This window comes from Paroedura picta, chromosome 1 (assembly GCF_049243985.1).
Source record: "Paroedura picta isolate Pp20150507F chromosome 1, Ppicta_v3.0, whole genome shotgun sequence".
Lineage (NCBI taxonomy): Eukaryota > Metazoa > Chordata > Lepidosauria > Squamata > Gekkonidae > Paroedura > Paroedura picta.
In genome coordinates, this window is record NC_135369.1 from 169,874,299 (window position 1) to 169,901,174 (window position 26,876).

Here is a 26,876-nt window from a genome sequence, read left to right on the forward strand (position 1 = left end):
GCCCCCACCGTAGTGTGTGATGGGGGCCCGGCCCCTCCCCAGTCACCCACGGCGGCTGCCATGGCAAGGCAGCATCCTGGGCTTCCCGGCCCCGGCACACTGCACATGTGCACACGCTATGCTGTGGCATCAACGTATGCCAGGGAGCCCCACCTTCATGTGTACACGCGGAATGGCGGGGCATGCTGCCCCACTGCACTGGCGCAGCGGCTACCCGGCATAGCAGCCACCATGCATAATGGGTCAATATAAAGATTTTAAGTAACTTTAGCTGGAAGAAACTCTCATTAGCATAAAATATAGGAAGTCTGTGCATATACTGATTTACCTCAGAATAATCTATATTTAGTTACCTCCTGAATTTTATCCTGGATTTCACCTGTTCATTATTCTCTATGTTGAATAAAAATATTTTATTTTGGAATAGAACAACTTCTTGAATGCCAATTAAGTTGTATAAGTTAAAGGGAGCTTTCTCAGATTCCTGCTCTGAGCAAACAGCCAAAATATTGCATTGAGACAGGGTGTGACAACCAGAATTCTTCAGAAAAAGGGGAGCAGATCGGGGCCATCATATTTGGTGGCACTATTGTGATATGAGAATAAAACCCACAATTAGTTTGTCTCCCAACAGCTGCAAACTAAAATAAGAAAATATTTTATAAATTTGTGAGGAATTACCACTGAATTAGAGAGCCTCTTGTGGCGCAGAGTGGTAAGGCAGCGATATGCTGTCTGAATCTGTCTGCCCATGAGGTTGGGAGTTCAATCCCAGCAGCCGGCTCAAGGTTGACTCAGCCTTCCATCCTTCCGAGGTCGGTAAAATGAGTACCCAGCTTGCTGGGGGGTAAACGGTGATGACTGGGGAAGGCACTGGCAAACCACCCCGTATTGAGTCTGCCAAGAAAACGCTAGAGGGCGTCACCCCAAGGGTCAGACATGACTCGGTGCTTGCACAGGGGATACCTTTACCTTTACCTTTACCACTGAATTCTTGTCAGAAATGGCACCACCAAGTAGATCTAAAGGCACATGGAGGTCAGGGAGAAGAAAAACCTGCTGAGAAGAATCCCAGAGGCATAAGTTATGAGAATGAAATAGCAGATTTTTAAAAAATATACAATTGACATGGAAAAAGAATTACCTAAAATAGCACAGTAAGATACAGTATGACCCTTATCACACTGGAAGTGTTGCGCTGTGCTGCTGCCCGGTTTTTGGCTCGGGGCACGTTGCCCCAAGTCTTCCCAATACTGCATGAGGGGAGCATTTGGGCCACTTGCCCCCCCCCCCATGAGGCAGCTGGGGTGGTGTGGCTCTGCTGCATTGTGGGGCGGCATGTACTTTTTAAACAAATTAGGAATATGTGCTGCGTCATGTTGCTGTACTGCATTTCTAAAAATACAAAAAATGCTGGGGCATTATTTTTTATTTTTAGGAATGCGGTACTAGAAGCAAAGGCGGGAAGAAGCTGGGCCAGACTTTTCCCCTTCCAGACAGCCCCCACCGGACATAGGCCCTGATGAGCACCATGGCAAGAAAGGGAATGTGGATTTACCCGCATTCCCTTGATGCAGGCCAACCAAGGGCCTGAGTTGCACCAGGCTTGGAACCATGCCCGATTGGCGCCAACATCATCCAGAAGTGAGAATTAGCTCCGTGACCGGACAAGCACTGGGCTGGAATGAATTCGGGATGTGGAAAAGGTCAGACAGAAGCTGAGAAGCAACATGAAAAAAAATGTATAATATGAAGATGAAGGAAATTCAGCTAAGGGTAGAACTACAGCTTCCACAGAGAGTTGTTCCACTGAGGTACTTCTCAGGAAGTACCTCAGTGGAAAATATAAAAAATAAATAAATATAATTTCTTTTGTTCCACTGAGGTACTTCTCAGGAAGTACCTCAGTGGAACAAAAGAAATTTCCATGTTATCAAAATAAGGATGATTAGGATCAAAATTAGGAACAAACTTGGCAACATTTTGGAGTCCAAGCTCAAGACATAATGATTTATTTGCACTTACCAATTTGTGGAGGACAGAATGAAGTTTACAAAGAGGTGAAGGACGAGGAGACCACAAGCTATTTGCTTTCAAAGGAGAGGGTCAGAGCTAATGAAGAAAATAGAAAAGCATTCTATGAAATTAAAAGAAAGCAGGTTGAAACTTTCATACAACTAGGTTGTCATTTGGATGGAGCCTCAAACTGATGGGTTGAAGGAAGCAAAGATTTTAAGTAAATGTGAATAGTGTAAGAAACTCTCATTAGCCTGAAATATAAGAATGAAAGTCTGTGCATGTACTGATTTTACCTCAGAGATCTATACTGGAATTTTACCCCTGATTTCACCTGACCTTCCCGCTCTACGTTGAAGAAAATATTTTCTTGATTTGGGACAAAAAAACTTCTTGAGTGCAATTTAAATTGTGTAAGTTAAATCGGGGTTCACATTTCTTCCCTCAGGTTCCTGGGCTGAGCCAACAGCCAAAATATTGTCCTGTGATGGGGTGGGAAAGCCAGAATTCTTCAGGAAAGGAGGGAAGTGGATGGGGGCTGTCATAGGCACACATCATTTTAGAAAAAAAGATACATTTGTACACATGAGCTTTTCCCCACTTGTAACTTTTGTACAATAGACTTCTTGTGAAATTAATTTCAGTGGGCTGCTGCACCTGACAGTGAATGCAAGTGGTGATATACCATTATTATATTGTATGTGGCTCTCATTCATTTAAACAGAACTCCACATGAGACCTTCCTGGTGCATTATGCCCTTTGAGTGTTAGACAATTTCAAACTCCTGCCCATTTTGGTGGTGTGAAGTAAAAAAACAAGACTGAGGGTCTAAAAAAATATCTATTTCAATCATTTCTCTGTTAGGCAGTATTGTATAACTGAAAGACATCCAGTTGATAAAAAGAACACCTTTTTTTTTTTTTTTACTGGCAGCAAAGTAACATGAGTTCAAAGGCTGCGCACATGCCAAGAGCACATAACTCTGTAATGGTCGGCATACTTTTACAAGTGTTTAGTGGTATTACTGACAGGGTGGGTTGCCTTGGTTCAAGACAGATGTAAAATACTTCATTTACCAAATATTTACTCCATAATTATCTGGAAAAGTAGAACGTACAACCTGACATGGTCAAACATTTAAAGAACCTGATTATTGGATTGTATTCCTAGGCAATTATCCTCAACTATAATTTCAGAAAGCTAGAGTGTTGGTAATGGGAGATCAAGCTTCACACCTCCGGAACGGTCATTCGGGTTTGCCCCAAGTTGGCACTGATGACATCACTGCTTTGTGGGGGGTTCTTTGAAGGAAACTGAGCACCACTTGGCAAACTCAGTCAGTTATCAGCGGTCCAAAGATCTAATACTGTAACTTTCATTCTTGTTTTATGCTAAGTTGCTCAAAATTAATTAATTACTTAATTATTATTACTTAATTAATTATGCAAATAAATACTTAAGAAACTTCCTAAATAAGAGTCCAGTGGCACTACCTTTCCATGGTTCATGGCTTTCAGTATGACTGTCTACTGAACAGATAAACCCTTCATGCAACTGGTGTTGAGTTCAGTCTCATGAAATCTTATGGTGGACTCATTGTTGAAAGTATTTAAGGCACCACCGGATTTATTCTACCTCGAGCTGGAAATAAAGTGCTTTCTTTTCGCTACAAGGCACTTATTATTCAGAATCAACACACATTTAGTAACTGTAAAGTATAAGAGCACTCAGTCAAGTTCTACAATTTTAGCATGCACTTACATAGTTAAGGACTGTAAAAACAGAGAGAGGAGGACTTTATTTAAAGATAAAAAGAATCTTCAGAACAGGTCCTCGGTCCATTTTGACATAGATTTCCTTTTCTTCTGAAGGTGGCTGGGAGCTGTGTGAAACAGGATAATGGACTAGAAGGACCGCTGGGTGTAGTCTGCATGGGGCTTTTTACCCAGTCCCAGTTCGAATGAATCCCTCCTGTCTACACTGGATTCGATTCCTTTTTTAATTTTAGGCGCTTTAAATTTTCCCTTTGCAACATGCATGATTGATCCGGAGTGACCCTGCCTTTCCCCCGTGATATACAGAAAAGGATAAAACCCTCGATATTTGAAAACCTGGCATCAGGAAGTGTGCAGATTTTTGCTTTTTTCGCTTCTCTGTACCTCACAGTACCTCTGGCTAGGACATCAGTTCAAAGTCTTCCTGGTTCCCTGTTGCAAGGCTTGTCTTAAAGTGACTGTGCTCCAGAAGTCCTAACTTCTCTCAGTAGAGATTTGCTTCTTGGATTTATTCTCCCCTCCTCTGCTGTCTCCAATCACACACACACACACACACACACACACACCATTCAATAAAAGAAAGAAAGAAGCTCCTGCTGCGCTTGGCTCTCCTCCCCGTTCTGAGCTTCCCCATTCAAGTGCAGAACACTTTCTATTTCCATTGGGGAGTGGGGGATAGAGAAAGACCCGAGTTCAAATGTATCTGAATTCAGCAGGATCCACAATGGAAAAAACAAAGCAAGTACAGAATCAGCTCTGGTCAGATCTAGCAGGGCTTTGCTTGTGTTCTTCACTTGCCGAACAATTGAACCCAGCGCTATATGATGAAGATACTATTTAGTTTTCTAGGAAAGCAAAATGCCCCACTCCACCTTCTTCCATTTAACCAGATGTGGATGGCAACACAACTTAGGCCAGTTTGTACAGTTTGTAGGTACAGAATAATTATCGGTCTCTTCTGTGATAAGCCCAGTCCTTCAGAATCCCTTTCAAAATGACCCCATTTTGTAAATAGCAAGTATCTAGTTTCAAGAGCTCAGGTGGTGATGGTGGTTTTTTTCAGTTGTCAGTGCCGCAATTGATTTTAGTATTTTGTGAGGATGGGATTGTGGTACAATTTCTCTACTGCAGTGTCTCTTTCTCTTGGGAGGGTTTCCTAAAAAAGTACTGCATTAAAGATGCACTTTGGCAGTTTCTTCTCATTTTTGTCCCACTGCATGCTTGCTAAAACCTTACAGGGTTTTTCTTTATTTGCTCTGAATCCAATGATTTAATAAGATATTCTGTTGCTTGCTTTCCTGATGTAGTTTTATGGAAACTATTTCAGATATTCAGAAAACTGCTTTTAAAATATGCATACTCTTTTTGGTATCCAAAGGACACTGAAGTTATTTTGCTAAATTAACCAGCTAATTTTTATATAACTAGGCAATTTCTCAGAGGATTCCTTGGTCGGAAATTACTTAATGCGATATTATACAGTTGAGAAAAGCACATGCAGGGAAAGCCATATTGTTTTTACAGATACACAGTTTATATATATATATAACTGATACATGGTCCAGGATAGCCAGGCAGAAAAATCACAAAATGTACATATATGGCTACATGTTATAACTTACTGTCAAATGTTTTCCTTGCAGATCTGCACTCACAGTTTTCAAATGGACATACCTGAAGATTTTGAGAGAGTGCCCTGAAAGGATCATGGTACTTTTGTTGTGGAAGTAAATTCCACTTGCCTCTATTATGTAGCGAGCCAGGGGACTCTAATCTGGAGAACTGGGGTTGGATACCCACTCCTCCACATGAAGCCTCCTGGTGACCTTGGGCTAATCACAGTTCTCTCAAAACTCTCTCAGCCTTACCTACCCCACAATCGGATTGGTGTAGGGAAAGGAAAGGAGTGTGCTTGTAAAACCACTTTGAGACTCCTTAAGCTATAGAAAAGTAGGGTGTAAAAAACCAACTCTTCTCTTTATTTAAAACAATTATATGGTTCCTCTTCAGCGATCAGTTTGAGATAGCTCTTGCATAGGGATTAGCACAAACCATAAAATTCTGGTTCATTTCAGGGGTTTCGCCTGAACCAAACCTAGCGCCGAACTCTATAACAAATCGGTTCAGTTCACTTCAGAGCATTTTGCTTTCCTCCCCTTCCAAGGGAGGGGAAGTGAAAGGGACTGCTGAAATGGTTGCTAGCCATTTCAGGCTAACAGCAGACTGGAGCAGGCTAAAATGGCTGCTAGTCATTTCAGCAATCAATTTTGCCCCTCCCCCCCAGCCATCTAAGTCTGACAGCAAACGGGTGCACCTGTCAGCGGTTAGCTTTAAATGGCTGAAAGTCCTTTAAATTCTCTGTTTTGCTTCCCCTCACTTGGAAAGGGGAAGCAAAACAGCAGGTTTAGAGGGCCACCAGCCATTTTAAATGAACAGCAGACAGACACACCTGTCTACTGTCAGTGTGAAATGGTTGTTTCGCTTTAGTGGTTTGTTTCATCCCCCCCCCCCCCCCCGTCCTCTAAGTGGGAAGGTGAAATGGCTGCCAGCCATTTTAGCTTTCAGCCATTTTAGCTTGAAAGCAGGGTGGGTGCTCTTGTCTAAAACAGCTGCCAGCCAAACCCCTGAACCAAACTGGACAAAGGTCCAGGAAATGTTTGGAAGGCACGAACCAGAGCATTTTCCTGGGAAAATTTGGCTTATGGCTCAGTTCCTGCCCAGCCATAATGTAGAACACACCAGCACACATCCATTTCTGTTCGTTCTATCAGCAAATGAACATGTTGTTGGAATTACTGGATGATGATCCAGTATTTCATGTCTTTGATCAAGGTCTTTCATGCCAGGCTGGAGGGACGATCTATGTCCTGATTTTTGATATGTTCATTGATTGCTACTTTCTGGAAATGTTTAAAGGCCCTTGGAGCTGGAACATCTAGCGGCATGAACCATTGGAACAGCTCCATAAATATTGTTTAAATCTTGGCTTATTCATCTACCTAAAATATTTATTCAGCAGCAAAACTGTCCAGGGAGATAAAGGTTCTTAAGGAATGAGTAATAAATGTCAGCATCATTTGCACACCTGTTGTGCTATGTAAATATTTTGTGGGGTCAGGTAAAGTGGTATCTCACACATTTGCGTCCGACTGCAAGATAATGGGTAGCGCTAACCTAGGCGGAATTACACATTTTTATGTCAATGGACTTCAAAAAGTCCAAGGGTAACTTTGCTTAGGATAGCTGTATTAATCAGATTTCTCATAAGCTTTACCACCACCCTATGAACGCGCCTTTCCCACAGGCTTGTCTCACAGTGAGGGTGTAACACTGAAAAGCCCGTAATCATGAGATCAAAGCCAATTATATAAAGCGCTTCAGATGAAATTGTTACCCAGATGGGATGGCAAGTGATGATGTTGTGTTAAGGGAACATACTCCTGCCTCACCAAAACAAGACATTAGCTCCTTGGTGCCAGGGTTTGTTTTTGTCAAATTAATACACCTTCCTTGTAGCTCAGGGTTGGGAAATAATTAGAGATTCTGGTGGTGAGCCTGAGAAGGGTGGAAGGTTGGAGAGGGACCTCAGTGGAGTAAAATGCCATGGGGTCTACTTTCCAAAGTGGGCTTTTTCTACAGATGAACTGCTCTCTGTCCCTTAGAGCAGGGGTAGTCAACCTGTGGTCCTTCAGATGTTCGTGGACTACAATTCCCATGAGCAAATGCTGGCAGGGGCTCATGGGAATTGTAGTCCATGAACATCTGGAGGACCACAGGTTGACTACCCCTGCCTTAGAGATCAGTGTAATAGCAGGAATCTCCAGCTGCCGAGAGGTTGGCTACCCTACCCATGTTTAGACAAGAACAGGAGATATCTATATAGATACATGTGGATTCTCCCATCGTGATTAATCTGGCACTAGCTTCTATGTCTTACAGAGGATTCTGAGGTATGTTCCAGAGTGGGCGTTGATATCCTGCACAAACATATTCACACTGTGGGGAAGGATCAGCTTGTAAGGATAAAGGTGCCTTTCCCTCTGTTATATGTTCACGATACTACACCCTCCATTACTATTCTTCTCACTGAGAAATCCCTCTTAAATTGCTAAAGAACCACAGGGGTTCCTGGAACACAGCTCAAAAATCATTAGTTTAGCCTAGGCCCTTCAGTCAGATGGGACAAAATGAAGCATACTGCCTCAGCTGGTGCAAGAGAGGCTTATTTGTTGCATTAATGGATTATTCGATAGGTCTATCATCTTACTGGTACTGCAAATATTTCTAGGTCCACTGAGGTATAGACAAACAATGCTCCAGAAAGATGCTGGTACAACGCCAACCCCTCCCTTTAAATCTCCTTGGTAGCACCCTGTTTTGAATCAGGGCAGCAAAAGAGCCAGTGGAATTGCAAGGTAATAACGTCAGCAGTTTATTTTGCCATTAGGAGTTGCTATTTGGTTTTGTATGTGGAAGGAGGGTGGGGGTGAGGGACAGACACTGTTTAAAGATGAAAAGCAGACAAGAAACCAGGGTCTACTTTAACCCAAAAATAGTTATACTCACAGAACTTATAAAAACATTCCAAAGTAATGTAGTGTGATGACCCGTGTTCATAATCACGGCAAATCTCTCCAACTTTTTGATTTTTTAATAACCCCGTCATTAATCTTCGTTGAAAATAATAGAGATTTTATGAAGAAGGCTCACCAAAGTACTTGGAAAACTTACAAGACATATAACAGCTGAACGGCGTATCTTGAAAACAGTCTTTAAAGGTGCTCGTTCAGAATAAAACCTTTTTGATCTGTTTTTATAGTCTGTGGCTGCTTCGGTCTAAAAACCTCATCCATCCTTTCCAGCTAATAAGGAAACTGTCCCGCAATGTAGCACTCCCAGGATGTTCCGCAGAACATTCCGATGACTATATGTTTCATTTCTGTGTTATTGACATAAGATTTATTGATTCTTCTGGGGCATCTTGTTTTAACAAACCTGCAGGGGTTCTTTCAGGGCTCCCCCCCCCTTCAGACCAAGTTAAGAGCTAACATTGTTTGGTTATGTGTGTGCCCCGGTCTAAAACAAAACAATCATCTTATAAGGTTTGGGGCAGTGTTCCCCTCCCCTCCAACCACTTCAATCTGGATTTCCTTTCCGATAAAGAACTGCTTGTTTGAAGATCCACCCTTCAGTTTTATGAGGATATATCTTTCAGACATCGCATTTGTAAAGCAAACTTGAAGGTAAGCCAGCTGTACTTATAAACAAACATCAGAGGCACAACTAATCCGCTTTAAAGGTTTTATGAGGGGAAACATAAAATATCAAATAAAGGCTAATTGGAAGTATTTAAGAAATGCTTGACTTAGTAACAGTCCACAAGGCTGACCAGCCGGTGAATCTTCACAAAGCAAAATGTAAGTTAACAACTCACTCCGATTTTAATCCACTAAAATCTTACCTCCCATCCTCAACTGGGTGCTTCTAGTTTAGGGGTACTTTGTGACTCTATAAAAAGCGATGTTCCCTCTGGCACTACAAGAGGAGAATATAAAAACAAAGACCTTAATTAAAAACTGTTTTCCCCCTCGTTTTGAGTGCACATGGAACAAGAGCTGCTCCTGTTTCTGCAACAAAATGAACCACGATGCTCGTCTCTCCTGAACAGAACACCCGAGTTACCTGTGCATAAGGACAGGGGGGAATCCAGCATCAAACAGGTGTGTGGCCATCAGCATCAATTACTCTTTCCTGTTAGATTGCCCTTCTGTTGTTGGGGGGGGGGAGGAGAACAGACGATCCTGGTGCGATTCAGGATACCTCCTCCATACCAGAACGAAATTAAAATGCACTGGATCGAACGTACGTTTATCTTATTACGGGCTACTGCTTACCACACGTTGCATCATCTGGTTTTGCCGATATCCAAGCACAAAATACACATACATTTGCCCCAATCAAATTGCTTGCACATGTGGTCCTGTCAGAAAATCAGCAATAACAATGACCAGCTGTTTAGTAGCCAGGAGATACAGTGTGTGTATGTGTGTGAGGGGGAAGAAGCTAGCCCCTCCTCTGCTTTCCCCTTCTGAATAGATGAATTTCTTTATAGAAAGCTCAGCATTGCGGCTGGAGTAGGTAACTAAGCATGTGCCCAGGGACCCCTTGGTGAATAGGGTTCTTGTCCATCTTTAAGGTTGCCCGTCTCTGGGCAGTGACGGGAGATCTCCTGGGATTACAGCCAATCCCTGGGTAACAGAGATCAGTTCACCTGGGGGAAACAGCCACTTTGGAAGGTGGACATTATGGCATTATTATTCCCTCACCAGGCCTTTTCTTCCTCAGGCTCCACTCCCTAAATCTCCAGGCATTTCCCGATCTAAAGACTAGACAACAGGTATTAAAAGGGGGCTTGCCAGTGGCGCCTTCTGAGCTGTGAGCTGTGACCCTGGATTTCCTTGGTGGTCTCCCATCTAACCAAGGCTGAGTCTGCTTAGTTTTCGAAGTCTGAGGGGATTGGGCTAGCCTGGGCCACACTTTAAGCCTGTGTTCAAGGGACAGGTCATTTTTCTTCAGATCAATGAGCAACTCTGTCCCTTAAGATCAACAAACTGGGATCCTGAGAGGAATTGCAGGGGCCTAAACGATGGTGTAGTTTTCTCCCTCCTCTTCCTCTTAAGGGCTTGAGGAAGCCGATTTCTTCCCGCAAGCCTGTTTTCCTTCTCTCCCCCCCCCCCCATTCAACTGCTCTCTGCATTGTGGATCTCCTGGAGGGCAACTGAGCACACTCAGTCTTCATCGGTGTCATTTGGAGTTTTCCTTGGTGGAGTGGAGGTGGGGGTAATTTCTTACTGTTTTAATGTATTATGTTCTTGTTAATTTTTAATTCTGTGTTTGGGATTTTGATGTTAACCACCACAAGCTGACTGGCCGGGAGTGGCAGCCTACATATATGATGTAAGCCAGCCAGCCAGCCAGCCAGACAGACGGACAAGACAGAGATCTTCAGAGGCCAATACGAAGGAGACCCGGAGAAAACAGACAATTGTGGGAACTTGGAAGTTGAACAAGCTCATTTCCCAATTCCTGTCCTCCCATTTCTTTCCTTTAAGTCAGGGGTAGTCAACCTGTGGTCCTCCAGATGTTCATGGACTACAATTCCCATGAGCCCCTGCCAGCAAACACTGGCAGGGGCTCATGGGAATTGTAGTCCATGAACATCTGGAGGACCACAGGTTGACTATCCCTGCTTTAAGTGATTCTCTTCTGCCTTTAACATTCCAAGTGTCCTGGAGCACACTCATTCCCTCTGTTGGATTTCTTTTTCTTTTGTCTACTTTTTTGAAATTACATTTTTTTTACTTATCTGGTGACCCCCCCCCCCAAATGTAGAACCCCCTTCTGGTTCTATTGTTTTCCTGAGATGAAAGGGCTATCCACTGTACAATCAGATATTGTAATCATGATAATGAAGAAGAGTTGGTATTTATACCCCACTTTTCACTTCCCAAAGGAGTCTCAAAACGGCTTACAATTGCCTTTCCTTCCTTTTCCCATAACATATACCATGTGAAGTAGGTGGGGCTCAGAGAGCTCTGATAGAAAAGCTCTTAACAGGACTATGACTAGCCCAAAGTCACCCAAGCTGGCTGCATGTGGAGTGGGGAATCAAACCCACTTCTCCAGATTAGGGCTGCCGCTCTTAACCACTGCAACCAAGCTGGCTGACACATGCCATTCCTCTCATCACAAGGGCACAGAGCCTGCAAAGAGGAACATCTTACTGCCAATGAGACCTAATGCCCATGCCATCTTCCCCCAGACTAGGTTTTTCAAGCCAAGTAAGTCTTTCTCCAGCCATTAGAGAAACAGGCATTGACACTGGAGGAGAAAAGTGCCTTAGACTGGTGGAAAGTTTCAGGTTTAGATCCATGGAGCTGCAAGAATCATGCTGGGATCTTCATCCAAGCTGTGCAGGGGAATGGATTAGGAACATAGGATCAAGCCTTCAATAATCTTTTTTGCATGCAGTGCCTATTGACTCCATATTTCCCACTGAAGAAGCATGTGTCTGTCAAAAGACGGGAACACGGTATGGAGGTAAGCAGGGTAAATGTGATTGATTGCAGCTTCCACTGCTGGTATCCATGAACATATGAAGTTCCCTTATACTCATTCAGAGCAATGGCCCCTCAGTGTCAGCATCATCCACTCAGGTTGGCAACAGCTCTCTAGATCAGTCTTTAACTTCTTTTTTTACTGCTGAGAAACCCCTGAAACATTCTTCAGGCTCCAAGAAACCCAGAAGTGGTGTGATTGCAGAGAATACAGTTGGGAAGCATAGCTGTGGACACACCCACCCAGGGCCCCTCCCCTTTTCACCCCCTCTAGGCTCATCATTGGCCCTTTTTTCGGGGGGGGGGTCAACATGACCATATATGGTTGTATCACCCAATAAATGTTTAATAATTTTAAAATGTATATTAAAAAAATTAATTAACTCCCACCTATTCAAGAAACCCTTCCAGAGCTGTCAAGAAGCCCCAGGGTTTCATGAAATCCTGGTTGAGAAAGCCTGCTGTAGAGTCTCCACACACACTGGATAATTTATTTTCAATGTGCTTTTGCTGCTGAATTTTTCTGTGTGAAACAGGAAAATTTACTTAGAATCCTAGAGTCATAGAGTTGGAAGGGACCACATGGGTCATCTAGTCCAACCCCCTGCACTATGTAGGGCACTAAAGTGTATTAAAAGTGCATTATCCAACATTTGTGGAATGTTTCCCACCACCTGCTCCTTTCTGCTGATGATTAAATCTGGGCCTTCTACATGCCAAGCAGATGCTCTATCACTGAGCCACAGCTCCCTCCCATCGTATTTTAATGGAAAATACAGTGTTATCTAGGCATACATCACCCCTCCTCACCCCTAATATGCTAGCAACACTGCAAACACAACAAAGGAGTTTATCATTAGTTAATCACTGGCAGTCTTCAAGCAAAGGTTGGATACACACTTTTCTTGGATGCTTTAGGATGCTTTGGTCTGATCCTGCGTTGAGCAGGGGGTTGGACTAGATGGCCTGCATGGCCCCTTCCAACTTTATGATTCTATGATTCTATGATTCTAATAACACAATAAGCGACAGGAGTTATCCCATTTGTTCATGGTTTCACTGTCCCACAATGTATTTTGGCTAATGCGTTAAAGCACTTTAAAGGAGCAATGAAGGACTATATTGTTGGGATGCAAGGTATTCCTTGTCTAGTTAGAACATGGGTTGATAGCAGAAGATCCTCCGAGTCTCCCCAACCCATTTCAGCCTGAAAAGCTCACCAAAATGCTGGGCCCGGGAAATGGGGATGCCTATACTGTTGCAAGAGGGGCCAGTCGAATGTGTGCAAAGGGGGAATTGGCAAAACCCACCATGCTTTCCATTAGCAGAAATCTGCTGCTGGATAACCTCAACCTGGAGATCCCAGGTAAGCCTGATCCCATCAGATCTCGGAAACTAAGCAGGGTTGTTCATGGCTAACATTTGGATGAGAGACCTCCAAAGAATGCCAGGGTCGTGATGCGGGGGTAGGCAATAGAAAACCACCTCTGAGCGTCTCTTGACTGGCAGTCAGATGATCCTCCTGGCTACATTACACATGTACCATATGATAATGCTATTGGATACAACCTACCCCTCCAGAATCTGCACTTAGCATGCACATCTTGGAAATGTGAGAATAATAAAGGGAATTAAGTAGACAGGGGGGAATACCAAGAGTCAAGGACCAGTTGATTTCCAAGAATAAGAAGGCATGATGCCTTTGGATTCTTGCCTCTCACTGCATATGAAGAATTCTGGTATCCTGGGATAACCGCGCTTTGTGTCGTGTGTAATGGTTTATGTGGACTCAGAGCTGTCATCACAACCCACACAAGCATATTTTATTTTCTTCACCTGCTCATGTGGCGCACACCTGGGGTTTTACTTGCCATGCACTCGGATCCAAAAAGTACAGGAGAGACGCCAGACTGGAAAGCCTGCCCTGGTCCCTGCATGTAAGCTGCTCTGAATGAATCCCCCGTTGCTTTTATAGGGTGGTAAAGCGCAAGGCTGAGAAAACCAGGAAAAGTGCAGGTTTTTCTGCCAGCGCCAAAATCAAAGGGAGGAAAAGATCTCTTTAACGAACTGAAAGGCCAGTGTTCTCTGTTTGAAGAAATTCTGACCCATCCGTTCACCCTGGTGGCCATCCTTCACTTTGATTCTCAGAAATCAGCTTCCAAGTTGAGGTTCTAAATAAATGGCCAGGGAGAGGGGACCCCATATTCCCAAGAACAGCAGGAGAGGGAAAGGCATACTCTGTTGTAAGCCCGTTGTAAGGGGGAGGGGGAGGGATAGTCCTCGCCATCAGGGACTATTGTCGCTTCTGTTTTATGGGGATTTATTCTTTTTATGGGGATTTATTCTTTTATTCAAAGAACTGAGGCTTTTGAACTCTGGGGCTGGAGAAGACTCTTGCGAGTCCCTTGGACTGCAAGGCGAACAAACCGGTCAGTCCTAGAGGAGATCAGCTCAGACTGCTCCTTCGAAGACCAGATCCTGAAGATGAAACTCAAATACTTTGGCCACCTCATGAGAAGGAAGGACTCCCTGGAGAAGAGCCTCATGCTGGGAGTGATTGAGGGCAAAAGAAGAAGGGGACGACAGAGAATGAGATGGCTGGATGGAGTCACTGAAGCAGTAGGTGCAAACTTAAATGGACTCCAGGGAATGGTAGAGCAGTGGTCCCCAACCTTTCTGAGGCTGGGGACCGGCAGGGCATCGGGCCGCGCCTGCGCATGGCGCATGTGTGAATGCGCCATGCGCATGTGCAATGCGCAGGCACGGCCCGCACGGGCGCGGCACGGCCCTGATTCCCTCTCCCCGCCCTCCCGCAGTAAGAAGTTTTTTACTGCGGGGGGGGCGGGGAGAGGGAGCCGCGGCCCGGTGCCATGGCCTTCGCGGCCTGGCACCGGGCCATGGCCCGCAGGTTGGGGACCACTGTGGTAGAGGACAGGAAGGCCTGGAGGATCATTGTCCATGGTGTCGTGATGGGTCAGACACGACTTCACACCTAACAACAATAACAATTCTTTTATTGTAAGCCACCACAAGCCGGACTGGCTTCGGGACTGGCGGTGGATAAATCCAATTAATAAATAATAAATGATCTAGTTAAGTCACTTCAGAAATAAAGTACAACGGGTTGGATCCCCAGTCCCACTGTAGACCACCCCCATATTGTTTTTCAAGGTCCAGGACCCCAGATTGCAGCAGGTTTTGGAGATCAGTGGGCTGCTATTGAAGGCAAGAAGCATGAACGTCCCATTCCACTGATGAACAATTTAGTACAGATATACAACCTTATGATTTTGTCTACAGTATTATTTATCTTACGGTGTGCGTGTAATGTAGCTAGGAGATCCTACAATTGTAGGATTGTTTGGCAGCCAGGCAAGAGATGTTTAGAGGTTGCCACCCTTCTCAGGTCCCTCCTCTGAATATCTGAACCTCTGTATATTTGAATATTTGAACTTCAACTTGGAACAGTTTTGAATACTGCTGAACACCTCTACGGCATCAAACTGATGGTCCATTGAGTTGTCAGGAGTGGAGAAGGGTGGGTGGGGTACGATAGGAGGGTATTGTTGGGGTTGTATTTTAAATTGATGTAAACGGTCATGAGCCAGCTGGTCAGAGATTGGCAGTCACTAGATTTCAATAATAACAATAACAATAGCAATAACAATAACAAGAGCAACTATAATAATAGATGATAGCACCCTGCCTCCACATCATGACCATAGTTTTTCTTGAAGACCTTCCATCCAAATACTAACAAAGGCTGACCCTGTTTAGCTTCCAAGATCTAAAAAACAGCTCAGTTAAAAACAGTGTCCACTGGCTAGATTTGATTCCCTGCTCCTCCACATATAGCCAGCCGTCACAATCCTGTTAGGGCTGTTCTCACAGTGCAGTTCTGTCAGAGATCTCTCAGCCCCAACTACCTTGGAGGACAGATTTGGAGAGAGAAGGGAACACAGTGCATACCATAGAGTTCACCTCCCAAAGCAGCCATTTTCTCCAGGGGAACTGATCTCTGCCACCTGGAGATCTGCAATAATTTTGGAAGGTCTCCAGGCCCCACCTGGAGACTGACAACCCTAAATCAACAGCCTGCTTATATTTTGTCCCATGCTGAAGCAAACTGACTTGAGCAAAAATATCTATCCATGATCAGCAATGAAGGCTGCAGTCCTAAGAACACTTTTCCTGGGAGTAAGTCCCACTGAATAACATGGAAGTAAGTTCCAAGCAGACCACCTCCAGAAGAAGACTAATTTGGAAGTTAATTAAATGGCTCAGTTTGTTCCATTAACAAAATACTGTCCCTTTCTTTGTTGGTGCTTCAAACTTTCTGGAATAAAACCAATGTCATTGGTTTTGCTCAGAGCTGGCTGGCACATTTATAGAGGAACTGAACTTCCCCTGGTTTGAGCTAACAAACTTTTAAAACAATTACATTATTTCCTGGTAAACATTTTGATGGTCATAAAATGCCTCCAGTGTTTTAGATTTCAACAGAAATAATACAAACTCAATATTTCTATAGTGACTCGACAGACACAAGTTTCTGAAATCCTTACCCCTTTTATTACCTTAATCTGAAGCAGGTTGTTATTCCCGAAGCTGAGACAGCAAAGCAGAGGTTTTGTGGCAGAATGCAATTTGAACCCAGATCGTCCAGTCTAACTTTGAAAGGACCAAAAAAGGAAACATTAATGGAGAGAAATTCCCAGGCCTGGATTAACTCACAAGCAAAACTGCTACAATTTACATATAATAGACATGACAAAAGATTACTAAATTAACATTTTTAGCAATGCACGGGGACTCTTAAACCAGACATAGCACAGGGACTCAGTATATCTTCATCTGGTCCTGGAAAAATCTCTTGAAGCAATTCCTTGAGCACCATTCCAAAGACCATTTCTCTGCACTTCTACCAAAGAGGAGACTCCATTCTATCCCAGTGATTTCTGGAAAATATACAGGCCCATTCCGCACCAGGATCAATGTGGCAAATTGATTACGGAAAGAAAAAACGGAATTTAAAATAGTGGAATTCGGCGTAACGCATACCTGCCTTTGTAGTGGAATCCAGTTGCGTTTCAATCATTTCCCACAGGTTTCCGGTCTCGGCAAAAATCACTAGAAAGGAAGGGATATTTGCCGTGCTTTGTCCCGCCCCTGGCCGTCAAACAAACGAGCAGCCAATGGGCGGTTGTTACCATGCTCCGGAAAAGCCCCTTTGCCTTTAAGAACATGTTTTTTTTAAAAAAGAAAAACACACGCAACAAATATGCCTTGATTACTTGCTTCCTCCTAACATAGAGACCCATCTAGCTGGCAGCTGCCGTGTGAGCTGCCGTTTCATCGTTGCCACGCTCCCCCGAGAGAACCTCCCCCCCCATGCATGGGTGCGATTTTCGGCCGAAAATAAAGGGCACTTGCAAACGGGGCTGTGTTGTGCTTGGTGACTTAAAGCAGCTCTGTGGAGGGACTGCAGCCGGAGAAGCCTCGCTGGGTGAATGCTCTCCGCTAGCTCCGAGAAAAAAAAATGGCGATCGCTTCGCCGGAAGATCAGAGGAGAGAGCCAGGGGGAGGGACTTTGCTGAAACCACAACAATGGTAACGCACAGAACTTTTTCGCTGGTGTTGCAGATTGGTTGCAAGAGTGTAGCGCTTTCCAGAGGGTGAATCCACTTTTTGGGATTACCCTGGAAGCGCTACAACGAAGCACTTCTAACAGGACTGTTTCAGGAGTGTGGCAGATTGTGTACGACGTTGTGCATAACTGCATTTTAGTAGCGATTACAATTTGCCACACTCCTGCTACATTAAACCTGTGCAGAACGGGCCACAGAATGGACACCCTTTTCCTAGGTCTCTGGCAATACCCGTTCTCAGATCTCCTGAAGGGACTTAGTTCAAATAAAGCCTGTCACAAGTATCAATCACCTAGAGAGGTGTTGCATCATTTCTGGGTTTTCCCTGGAAGTGATGTCACCTCCCTCCAGTTCCCTGCCTCCCAGGCTCCCACCAGATGCTATGTGTCTCTCAGGGTGTCTGGCATGAGAAGACAAAGGGAAGGCAATTGTAAGCCGCTTTGAGACTCCTTTGGTTAGTGAAAAGTGGGGTACAAAAACCAGCAGCTATTCATCCTCTTGACTTTTCTGTATTTGTTGGGCGGGAGGCTGGATGGGAGAACCTGTGATGATGGAGCATGGATTAAGCATGTCCACTGGAGCAGGGGTAGTCAACCTGTGGTCTCCAGATGTTCATGGTCTACAATTCCCATGAGCCCCTGCCAGTGTTTGCTGGCAGGGGCTCATGGGAATTGTAGTCCATGGACATCTGGAGGACCACAGGTTGACAACCCCTGCACTGGAGGTCAGTAGGGTAGGTTCACGCGATAATCCTACTGATTATCCTCTTTTGCACTTACAGAGCTAGTTTACTGTTTTTCTTTGAAATAAATATTCAAAAACACTTAACTACTGATGCCTCAATGAATGCAATTTTATTGGTATGTATTTTTATTTTTGAAATTTACCAATAGCTGCTGCATTTCCCACCCTCGACTTATACCTCGACTTATACATTTCCCACCCTCGACCACAGGTTGACAACCCCTGCACTGGAGGACAGTAGGGTAGGTTCACGCGATAATCCTACTGATTATCCTCTTTTGCACTTACAGAGCTAGTTTACTGTTTTTCTTTGAAATAAATATTCAAAAACACTTAACTACTGATGCCTCAATGAATGCAATTTTATTGGTATGTATTTTTATTTTTGAAATTTACCAATAGCTGCTGCATTTCCCACCCTCGACTTATACCTCGACTTATACATTTCCCACCCTCGACCACAGGTTGACAACCCCTGCACTGGAGGACAGTAGGGTAGGTTCACGCGATAATCCTACTGATTATCCTCTTTTGCACTTACAGAGCTAGTTTACTGTTTTTCTTTGAAATAAATATTCAAAAACACTTAACTACTGATGCCTCAATGAATGCAATTTTATTGGTATGTATTTTTATTTTTGAAATTTACCAGTAGCTGCTGCATTTCCCACCCTCGACTTATACTCGAGTCAATAAGTTTTCCCAGCTTTTTTGTGGTAAAATTAAGTGCCTCAGTTTATATTCGGGTCGGCTTATACTCGAGTATATACAACACTTGACCCTCTATATTCCCCATGTAAAGGTGTCAGCTCTCCTGATTCCACGTCAGCATGCAAGCAGTCATCAGTCATGCAATCAAAAGAATACATCCGTAAGGGTCTATGGGTGGGACTTTGTACAATGTTAAGAAATGGGACCGTTTGCAAAATGAAGACCTGCTTTATTGCATTTCCAACAACTCTTTCGGGAGTCTCCGAATGGTGTTGATGACATGCGTGATGTCGAGTTTGCACCTTTGCACAAATGGGCACGTAATGCTGAAGTTCTTTGTGTGGGTGACTTGCTTCCCTAAATATACCCCATCTTCCTCTTTTCCCTTGCTTCTGTCTTTTCTCTCCTCTTGTACGTACAATCATGGTGTGCGCAAGGGAAAAGGATAAAGGGGCCTCAGCAGAGAATGCCAAAGGCTGCATTCCAAAAAAAAGAAAAAAAAAAAAGAACACAGATCTACAGTGCTAATAAATTGAAATGGCCTGGGTTGATGCTGCAGATATGGCCAAATGTAAATACAAACTGCTTCGATGCAGACATCCAGGCCTATCTGAAAGAGTGTTATTCATTTCCCAAACCTGTCTCTGGAGTAATCGGCTGTAATTTATTGCCACGCTGCGAACAGCAAGTTCTCCTTTGTGTGGTACTCATTTGTTTGAAATATTAATCAGTTCCACGAGAGGAGTTGCATTTATGAATGTTTCCCACTGATAAATGGCAGAACCTGAAGTCATTTCTCTTTGCTGTGGTTTGTCCAAAAGGGGGTTGGCTTCACATGCAGGCAGTAGAAGGATGGAAGGCTTTTTCAACACCTGCTACCGCCACTCCAAAGCGAGAAGCCAGGACGCCATCTGCTTATAGGCTTTGGGGGAGGGAAGCACTCCAAGGGCACTAATATAAGGGGTGGGGAAGCAGTCCTTTGGCAACCTTTTTTGCTCCTCGACAGCCAGCTCGGTGTAGTGGTTAAGAGCAGTGGCCTCTAATCTGGAGAACCAGATTTGATTCCCCTCTCCTCCAAATGCAGCCAGCTGGGTGACCTTGGGCCAGGCACAGTTCTCTCAGAGCTCTCTCAGCTTCACCGACCTTACAGAGTAACTGTTGTGAGGAGCAGAAGGATAGGCAATTGCAAATCACTTTCACCATGTATGCACTGCAGGCTGGAGCTTTAGTCGTTGCAAGTTGCCCCACCTCTTCCTGCACCCACATGGGGGAGCATTTGGCTCGGTGTGCCTCATCCGCCCTCGATTTGTGCTCCTGTGGGGGAGCTGGGGCAGTGAAGTTCCCATTGCGTAAAAGGTCTCCTGGAAGAGCTGCCAATTCCAGCTTGGGAAATTTGTGGAGAGTAGAATTTTGGGGAAGGACAGGAGACCACTGTGGTTTGGGGGCCATAGTGTCTGCCTTCTGAGGCTGATAGAAACCTATTTCCTTATTGGCATTTTTGGAATGCAAAAAGTAAAGACTGGGCAGTAGTACAAAATGGCTGCCATGGAAGCTGGGGCCAATCACAAATGGCAGCCTTAGGTTGCTGTAGCCAGTCACAAAATGGGAAAATTTCAAGTCAAGCATCCTTCTTTCATTGGAGGCAGCTGTTTCTAAATGGATGTTTCTTGCAGACCTAAAAGTGATTATTCCTGTATCATCTGAACCAGGACAGGCAAAAAGGCATCAGGATACCCATCAGTGGACACCACCTCGGAGATGACTGCTTTAGATGATACTGGAACATGCACAGCTAGTTTTTAGAGCAGGGGTAGGCATTTGCTGGCAGGGGCTCATGAAAATTGTAGACCATGGATATATGGAGGGCCACAGTTTGCCTACCTGTGTTTTAGAGAATGGCTGTTTAGCCATCATGTTCAGCATAATCTCATCAGCAGAGCAACAATTCTGAAGTCCATGTGTAACCTATTCAGTTTAAGCAACGATATCAACAAATAATTTATTTTTATTGAAAAAGAGAGAGTTCACATCTTGGTATACTGGTTAGGAGATTGGACTTCTAATCTGGTGACCTGGGTTTGACTCCCCGCTCCTCCTCCACATGCAGCCAGCTAGGTGACCTTGAGCTCCCCACAGCATTGATAAAGCTGTTCTGACCGAGCAGTAATATCAGGGCTCTGTCAGCCTCACCTCCCTCACAAGTGTGCCTGTTGTGGGGAGAGGGAAGGCGATTGTAAGCCACTTTGAGACTCCTTTGGGTAGAGAAAAGTGGCATATAAGAACCAACTCTTCTTCTTCAGTAGTAGCTGGCCTCTCTCAGCCTCACCTACCTCACAAGGTGTCTATTGTGGGAAGGCAAAGGTAAGCCACTTTGAGACTCCCTCGGCTAGAGAAAAGCGGCATATAAGTATCAACTCTTCTTCACCTATGACACTGTGATCCCACCTTGTGACACTTGCATTTATGGAAATAGCTATAACCCAACTTCAGCAGATATCATATTTGGAACAATAATTAAACACATCTAACAGCAACCAAGAGTTAACGATTCAGGCCTGCTGTATTTGGCCAAACCCAGAAGAAGAGTTGGTTCTTATATGCCGCTTTTCCCTACCCGAAGGAGGCTCAAAGCGGCTTACAGATGCCATCCCTTTCCTCTCCCCACAACAGACACCCTGTGGGGTGGGTGAGGCTGAGAGAGCCCTGATATCACTGCCCGGTCAGAACAGTTTTATCAGTGCTGTGGCGAGCCCAAGGTCAGCCAGCTGGTTGCATGTGGGGGAGCGCAGAATCGAACCTGGCATGCCAGATTAGAAGTCTGGACTCCTAACCACTACACCAAACTGGCTCTCTCCAAACCAAGGCCTTAGTCCTTTCTTAACTTCTAAGCAGTCCCTTGCAGAAGCACCAACTTGCTGCAACTGTGTAGGAAGGTTTTCTGTTCCTCACAGAAGTCTCTTCCATAGGAACCTGGAACGTCAGATCCATGAATCAAGGCAAGCTGGACGTGGTTAAACAAGAAATGAGAAGACTGAACATCGACATTTTAGGAATCAGTGAACTAAAATGGACAGGAATGGGTGAATTTAATTCAGATGACCATCAGGTATACTACTGTGGACAAGAATCTCGCAGAAGAAATGGAGTAGCATTCATAATCAATAAGAGAGTAGGAAAAGCAGTCTTGGGATACAATCCCCAAAATGACAGAATGATCTCAGTTCGAATCCAAGGCAAACCATTCAACATCACAGTGATCCAGGTCTACGCCCCAACCACTGCTGCTGAAGAGGATGAAGTTGATCAGTTCTATGAAGCCCTACAACACCTTCTAGAAGCAACGCCCAAAAATGATGTGCTTATCATCATGGGGGATTGGAATGCTAAAGTAGGAAGCCAAAAGATAACCGGGATAACAGGCAAGTTTGGCCTTGGAGTACAAAATGAAGCAGGGCACAGGCTGGTAGAATTTTGTCAAGAGAATACAATGGTCATAGCAAACACTCTTTTCCAGCAACCCAAGAGACGACTCTACACATGGACATCACCAGACGGTCAACACAGAAATCAGATTGACTACGTGCTCTGCAGCCAAAGATGGAAAAGTTCTATCCAGTCAATAAAAACAAGACCAGGAGCTGATTGTGGTTCAGATCATGAGCTTCTTGTTGCAAAATTTAGGCTTAAATTGAAGAAAGTAGGGAAAAGCACTAGGCCACTCAGGTATGAACTAAATCATATCCCTGACGAATACACAGTGGAGGTGACAAATAGATTTAAGGAATTAGATCTGATAGACAGAGTGCCTGAAGAACTATGGACGGAGGTTCGCAACATTGTACAAGAGGTAGCAACTAAAACCATCCCAAAGAAAAAGAAATGCAAGAAATCAAAATGGCTGGCTGAGGAAGCTTTACAAATAGCTAAGGAGAGAAGGGAAGTGAAAGGCAAGGGAGAAAGAGAAAGATACACCCAATTGAATGCAGAATTCCAGAGAAAAGCTAGAAGAGATAAGAATGCCTTCTTAAATGAACAGTGCAAACAAATAGAAGAAAACAATAGAATGGGGAGGACCAGAGATCTTTTCAAGAAAATTGGAGATATGAAGAGAACGTTTCATGCAAAGATGGGTATGATAAGGGACCAAAATGGTAGGGACCTCACAGAAGCAGAAGAGATCAAACAAAGGTAGCAAAATTATACAGAAGAACTATACAAGAGCGAGCTTAACATCCCTGATGACCACAATGGGGTAGTTACTGACCTGGAGCCAGACATCCTGGAATGTGAAGTCAAATGGGCCTTAGGAAGTCTGAGCAACAATAAAGCTAGTGGTAGTGACAGCATTCCAGTTGAACTATTCAAAATCTTAAAGGACGATGCAGTAAAAGTGCTACACTCAATATGCCAGCAAATTTGGAAAACTCAACAATGGCCACAGGATTGGAAAAGGTCAGTTTACATTCCAATCCCAAAGAAGGGCAATGCCAAAGAATGTTCAAACTACCGCACCATCGCACTAATTTCTCATGCTAGCAAAGTTATGCTCAAAATCCTACAAGCTAGGCTCCAGCAATATGTGGACCGAGAACTTCCAGAAGTACAGGCAGGATTTCGAAGAGGCAGAGGAACTAGAGATCAAATTGCCAACATACGCTGGATCATGGAGAAAGCTAGGGAGTACCAGAAGAACGTCTACTTCTGCTTCATTGACTATGCTAAAGCCTTTGATTGTGTGGAGCACAACAAATTGTGGCAAGTTCTTAAAGAGATGGGAATACCAGAGCATCTTATTTGTCTCTTGAGAAATTTATATGCAGGTCAAGAAGCAACAGTGAGAACTGAACATGGAATCACTGACTGGTTCAAAATTGAGAAAGGAGTTCGGCAAGGCTGTATACTGTCGCCTTGCCTATTTAACTTGTATGCAGAGCACATCATGAGAAATGCGGGATTAGAGGAGTCACAAATTGGGATCAAGATTGCAGGGAGAAATATCAACAACCTCAGATATGCAGATGATACCACTCTATTATTATTATTATTATTATTATATTTATATTTATACCCCGCCTCCCCCCGAAGGCTCGAGGCGGCTTACATAAACTTTCTAATGGCAGAAAGTGAAGAGGAACTAAAGAGCCTGTTGATGCGGGTGAAGGAGGAGAGTGCCAAAGTTGGCTTGAAACTCAACATCAAGAAAACAAAGATCATGGCATCCGGCCCTCTCAATTCCTGGCAAATAGATGGGGAAGAAATGGAGATAGTGACAGATTTTATTTTCCTGGGCTCCAAGATCACTGCAGATGGGGACTGCAGCAAAGAAATTAAAAGACGCTTGCTCCTGGGGAGGAAAGCTATGGCAAATCTAGACAGCATCCTAAAAAGCAGAGACATCACCCTGCCAACAAAAGTGCGTTTAGTCAAGGCTATGGTATTCCCAGTTGCAATGTATGGCTGCGAAAGTTGGACCATAAGGAAGGCCGAGCGTCAAAGAATTGAGGCTTTTGAACTCTGGTGCTGGAGAAGACTCTTGCGAGTCCCTTGGACTGCAAGGCGAACAAACCGGTCAGTCCTAGAGGAGATCAGCCCTGCCTGCTCCTTAGAAGGCCAGATCCTGAAGATGAAACTCCAATACTTTGGCCACCTCATGAGAAGGAAGGACTCCCTGGAGAAGAGCCTAATGCTGGGAGAGATCGAGGGCAAAAGAAGAAGGGGACGACAGAGAATGAGGTGGCTGGATGGAGTCACTGAAGCAGTAGGTGCAAACTTAAATGGACTCTGGGGAATGGTAGAGGACAGGAAGGCCTGGAGGATCATTGTCCATGGGGCCGTGATGGGTCGGACACGACTTCGCACATAACAACAACAACAACACAGAAGTCTCTGGTATTATTACATTCTCCAGATGGAAGGCACCAGGATACAACTGGCAGCAGAATTCCTTACCTAAAATGTAAATAGATATAGTTTTTATACAAACGCATGCTTCTGAGGGGAGAGGGCTTCTCCCTGCAGCTTCGGGCCTCTAATCCTCCTGGGGAAATTGCGCCTTTTCTTCCTTATAAGGAATATCCCAACTCTTTAACTCCCTCTAGTGGACTCAGGGTGACATATGGACATCCAAAGAACCGCAGTTTGGCCATTCCTGCCATGGGGTCAACCTTCTAAAGCAGCCATTTTCTCCAGCGTATCTGATCTCCTGGAGGTCAGTTGTAATTCCAGGAGGTCTCCAAACAACACATTGTCAGACACAGTTAGCCCACAAACCTATTAACACTACAGAAAGGTTGATTAAAAGACTCACACATTCATGGAGAAACATGAGAAAAGAGAATTCTATATATTCTGAAGCTTGTGTACCTGAATTTATACATCTTAGAAACCACACATACTAACACTGCACCTACCTCTGACACAACCTCTAAACTTCATGGTGTCTATTCTCAACCCTTTTCTCAGGTCTACAGAACAAAGAGAAAGAATTTTTTGCATCCCAAAGGGAAACACAATTTTTCAGCAAGCATTTTTGTGTATGTGTACTCTGGTGTATCTCCGTAAGTATAATAGCATATTTGCAAAAATAACTATGCTGTATATATGCTATGAGCCCTCCAAATTCTCATTATGTGTTCATTTGGTATCCATTAAAAAATAGCAACATATTCTACCAATGCGCATGCCCCATACATAAATGTAGTATAGGGATTGTGCAGATGAGCTATAATTTCAAGGGATCTCCAGATCCAGGCTGGCATCCCTATGGTTTGGGGATGGGAGGGAGCTCAGCAGGGATGTGATGCCATAGAGTCTATTCCCCAGTGATGCCTTTTCCTCCAGATAAATTAATCTCTGAGAGCCAGCTTGATGTTGCAGTGGCCTCTAATCTGGAGAACCAGGTTTGGTTCCCCACTCCTTCTCCACATGCAGCCAGCTTGGTGACCTTGGGCTAGTCACAGTTCTCAGAGCTCTCTAAGTCTGTTGTGGGGAGTGGAGGGCTAGCCAACTGTAAGCTGCTTTGAGACTCCTTTGAGTAGTAAAAAGCCAGATAGAAAAACCCAGCTCTTGCTACTCCTGCTCTTCTTCTTCTTCTCCTTCTCCTCCTCCTCCTCCTCCTCCCTCCTCCTCCTCCTGGGGATCAGGAGCATGTCCCCATCTTGAAATTGGTTGTCCTAGGCCTGGGATATCTCAAGAACAGAGCTGCATTTTCGAAGTAAGATCACTTGACAATCTATTTTGCAGTTTTTTCACCTGCAGTGAGTGTGAATAGGAATGCTACTGACACATATGGAATGAGGATGAAGGATGTGTTGGAAATGACAATTTACGTTTCTTAAAAAATCTGGCATACAAACTTTCTGCCTTGATTTTTGTGCTTTTATAAATCATTCCGTGGTGGTTTTGATTTACATCTTTAATAAGAAGGGAACGGCCGTGGAAAAATCTATCATATATCATTGGCAAGGGTTTTCATGTTAGCTGGTACTTATTCATTTCAGGATGTGTTGAAATTATTTGGTATACATTCAGATGAATTTGTGACCTCAAGTAATCTGGGAAACCCCCTTCCAAACTCAGCAGCTGTTCCTTACATGTTTATTTCCTTATTTGTTCCTTCTTTTATTTAGATGTCCTATTTTGTAGGGACAGTCACAAAGCCAACAACAACATAAAAACAATAAAATGTTATTAAATTCAGTACATTTCCCTCAGGTATTCCTGATATAAACCTGATTCTCAATGTAGCCTGAACAGATATTTTGAAAAGATTTTGAGCATTTGAGTATAGCTGGAAAGAATCCCATAGCCTGGGGGCAAACACCAAAAAGGATTGAAACTGGTTCACAGATAATATAATTAACTG

At 44.0% G+C, this 26,876-nt stretch overlaps 1 long non-coding RNA gene across 1 annotated transcript; it reads right to left on the reverse strand.

Annotated features, from left to right (window-relative positions):
* Positions 1–978: 978 nt before the first annotated feature.
* LOC143820534 (uncharacterized) lies at positions 979–25,016 on the reverse strand. The gene is made up of 5 exons (XR_013225403.1): positions 24,962–25,016; positions 16,487–16,580; positions 9,254–9,327; positions 2,026–2,112; positions 979–1,059 (listed from the first exon to the last, which is right to left on the reverse strand). It is a non-coding gene; the product is annotated as an uncharacterized LOC143820534 (long non-coding RNA).
* Between the last annotated feature and the right edge of the window lie 1,860 nt (positions 25,017–26,876).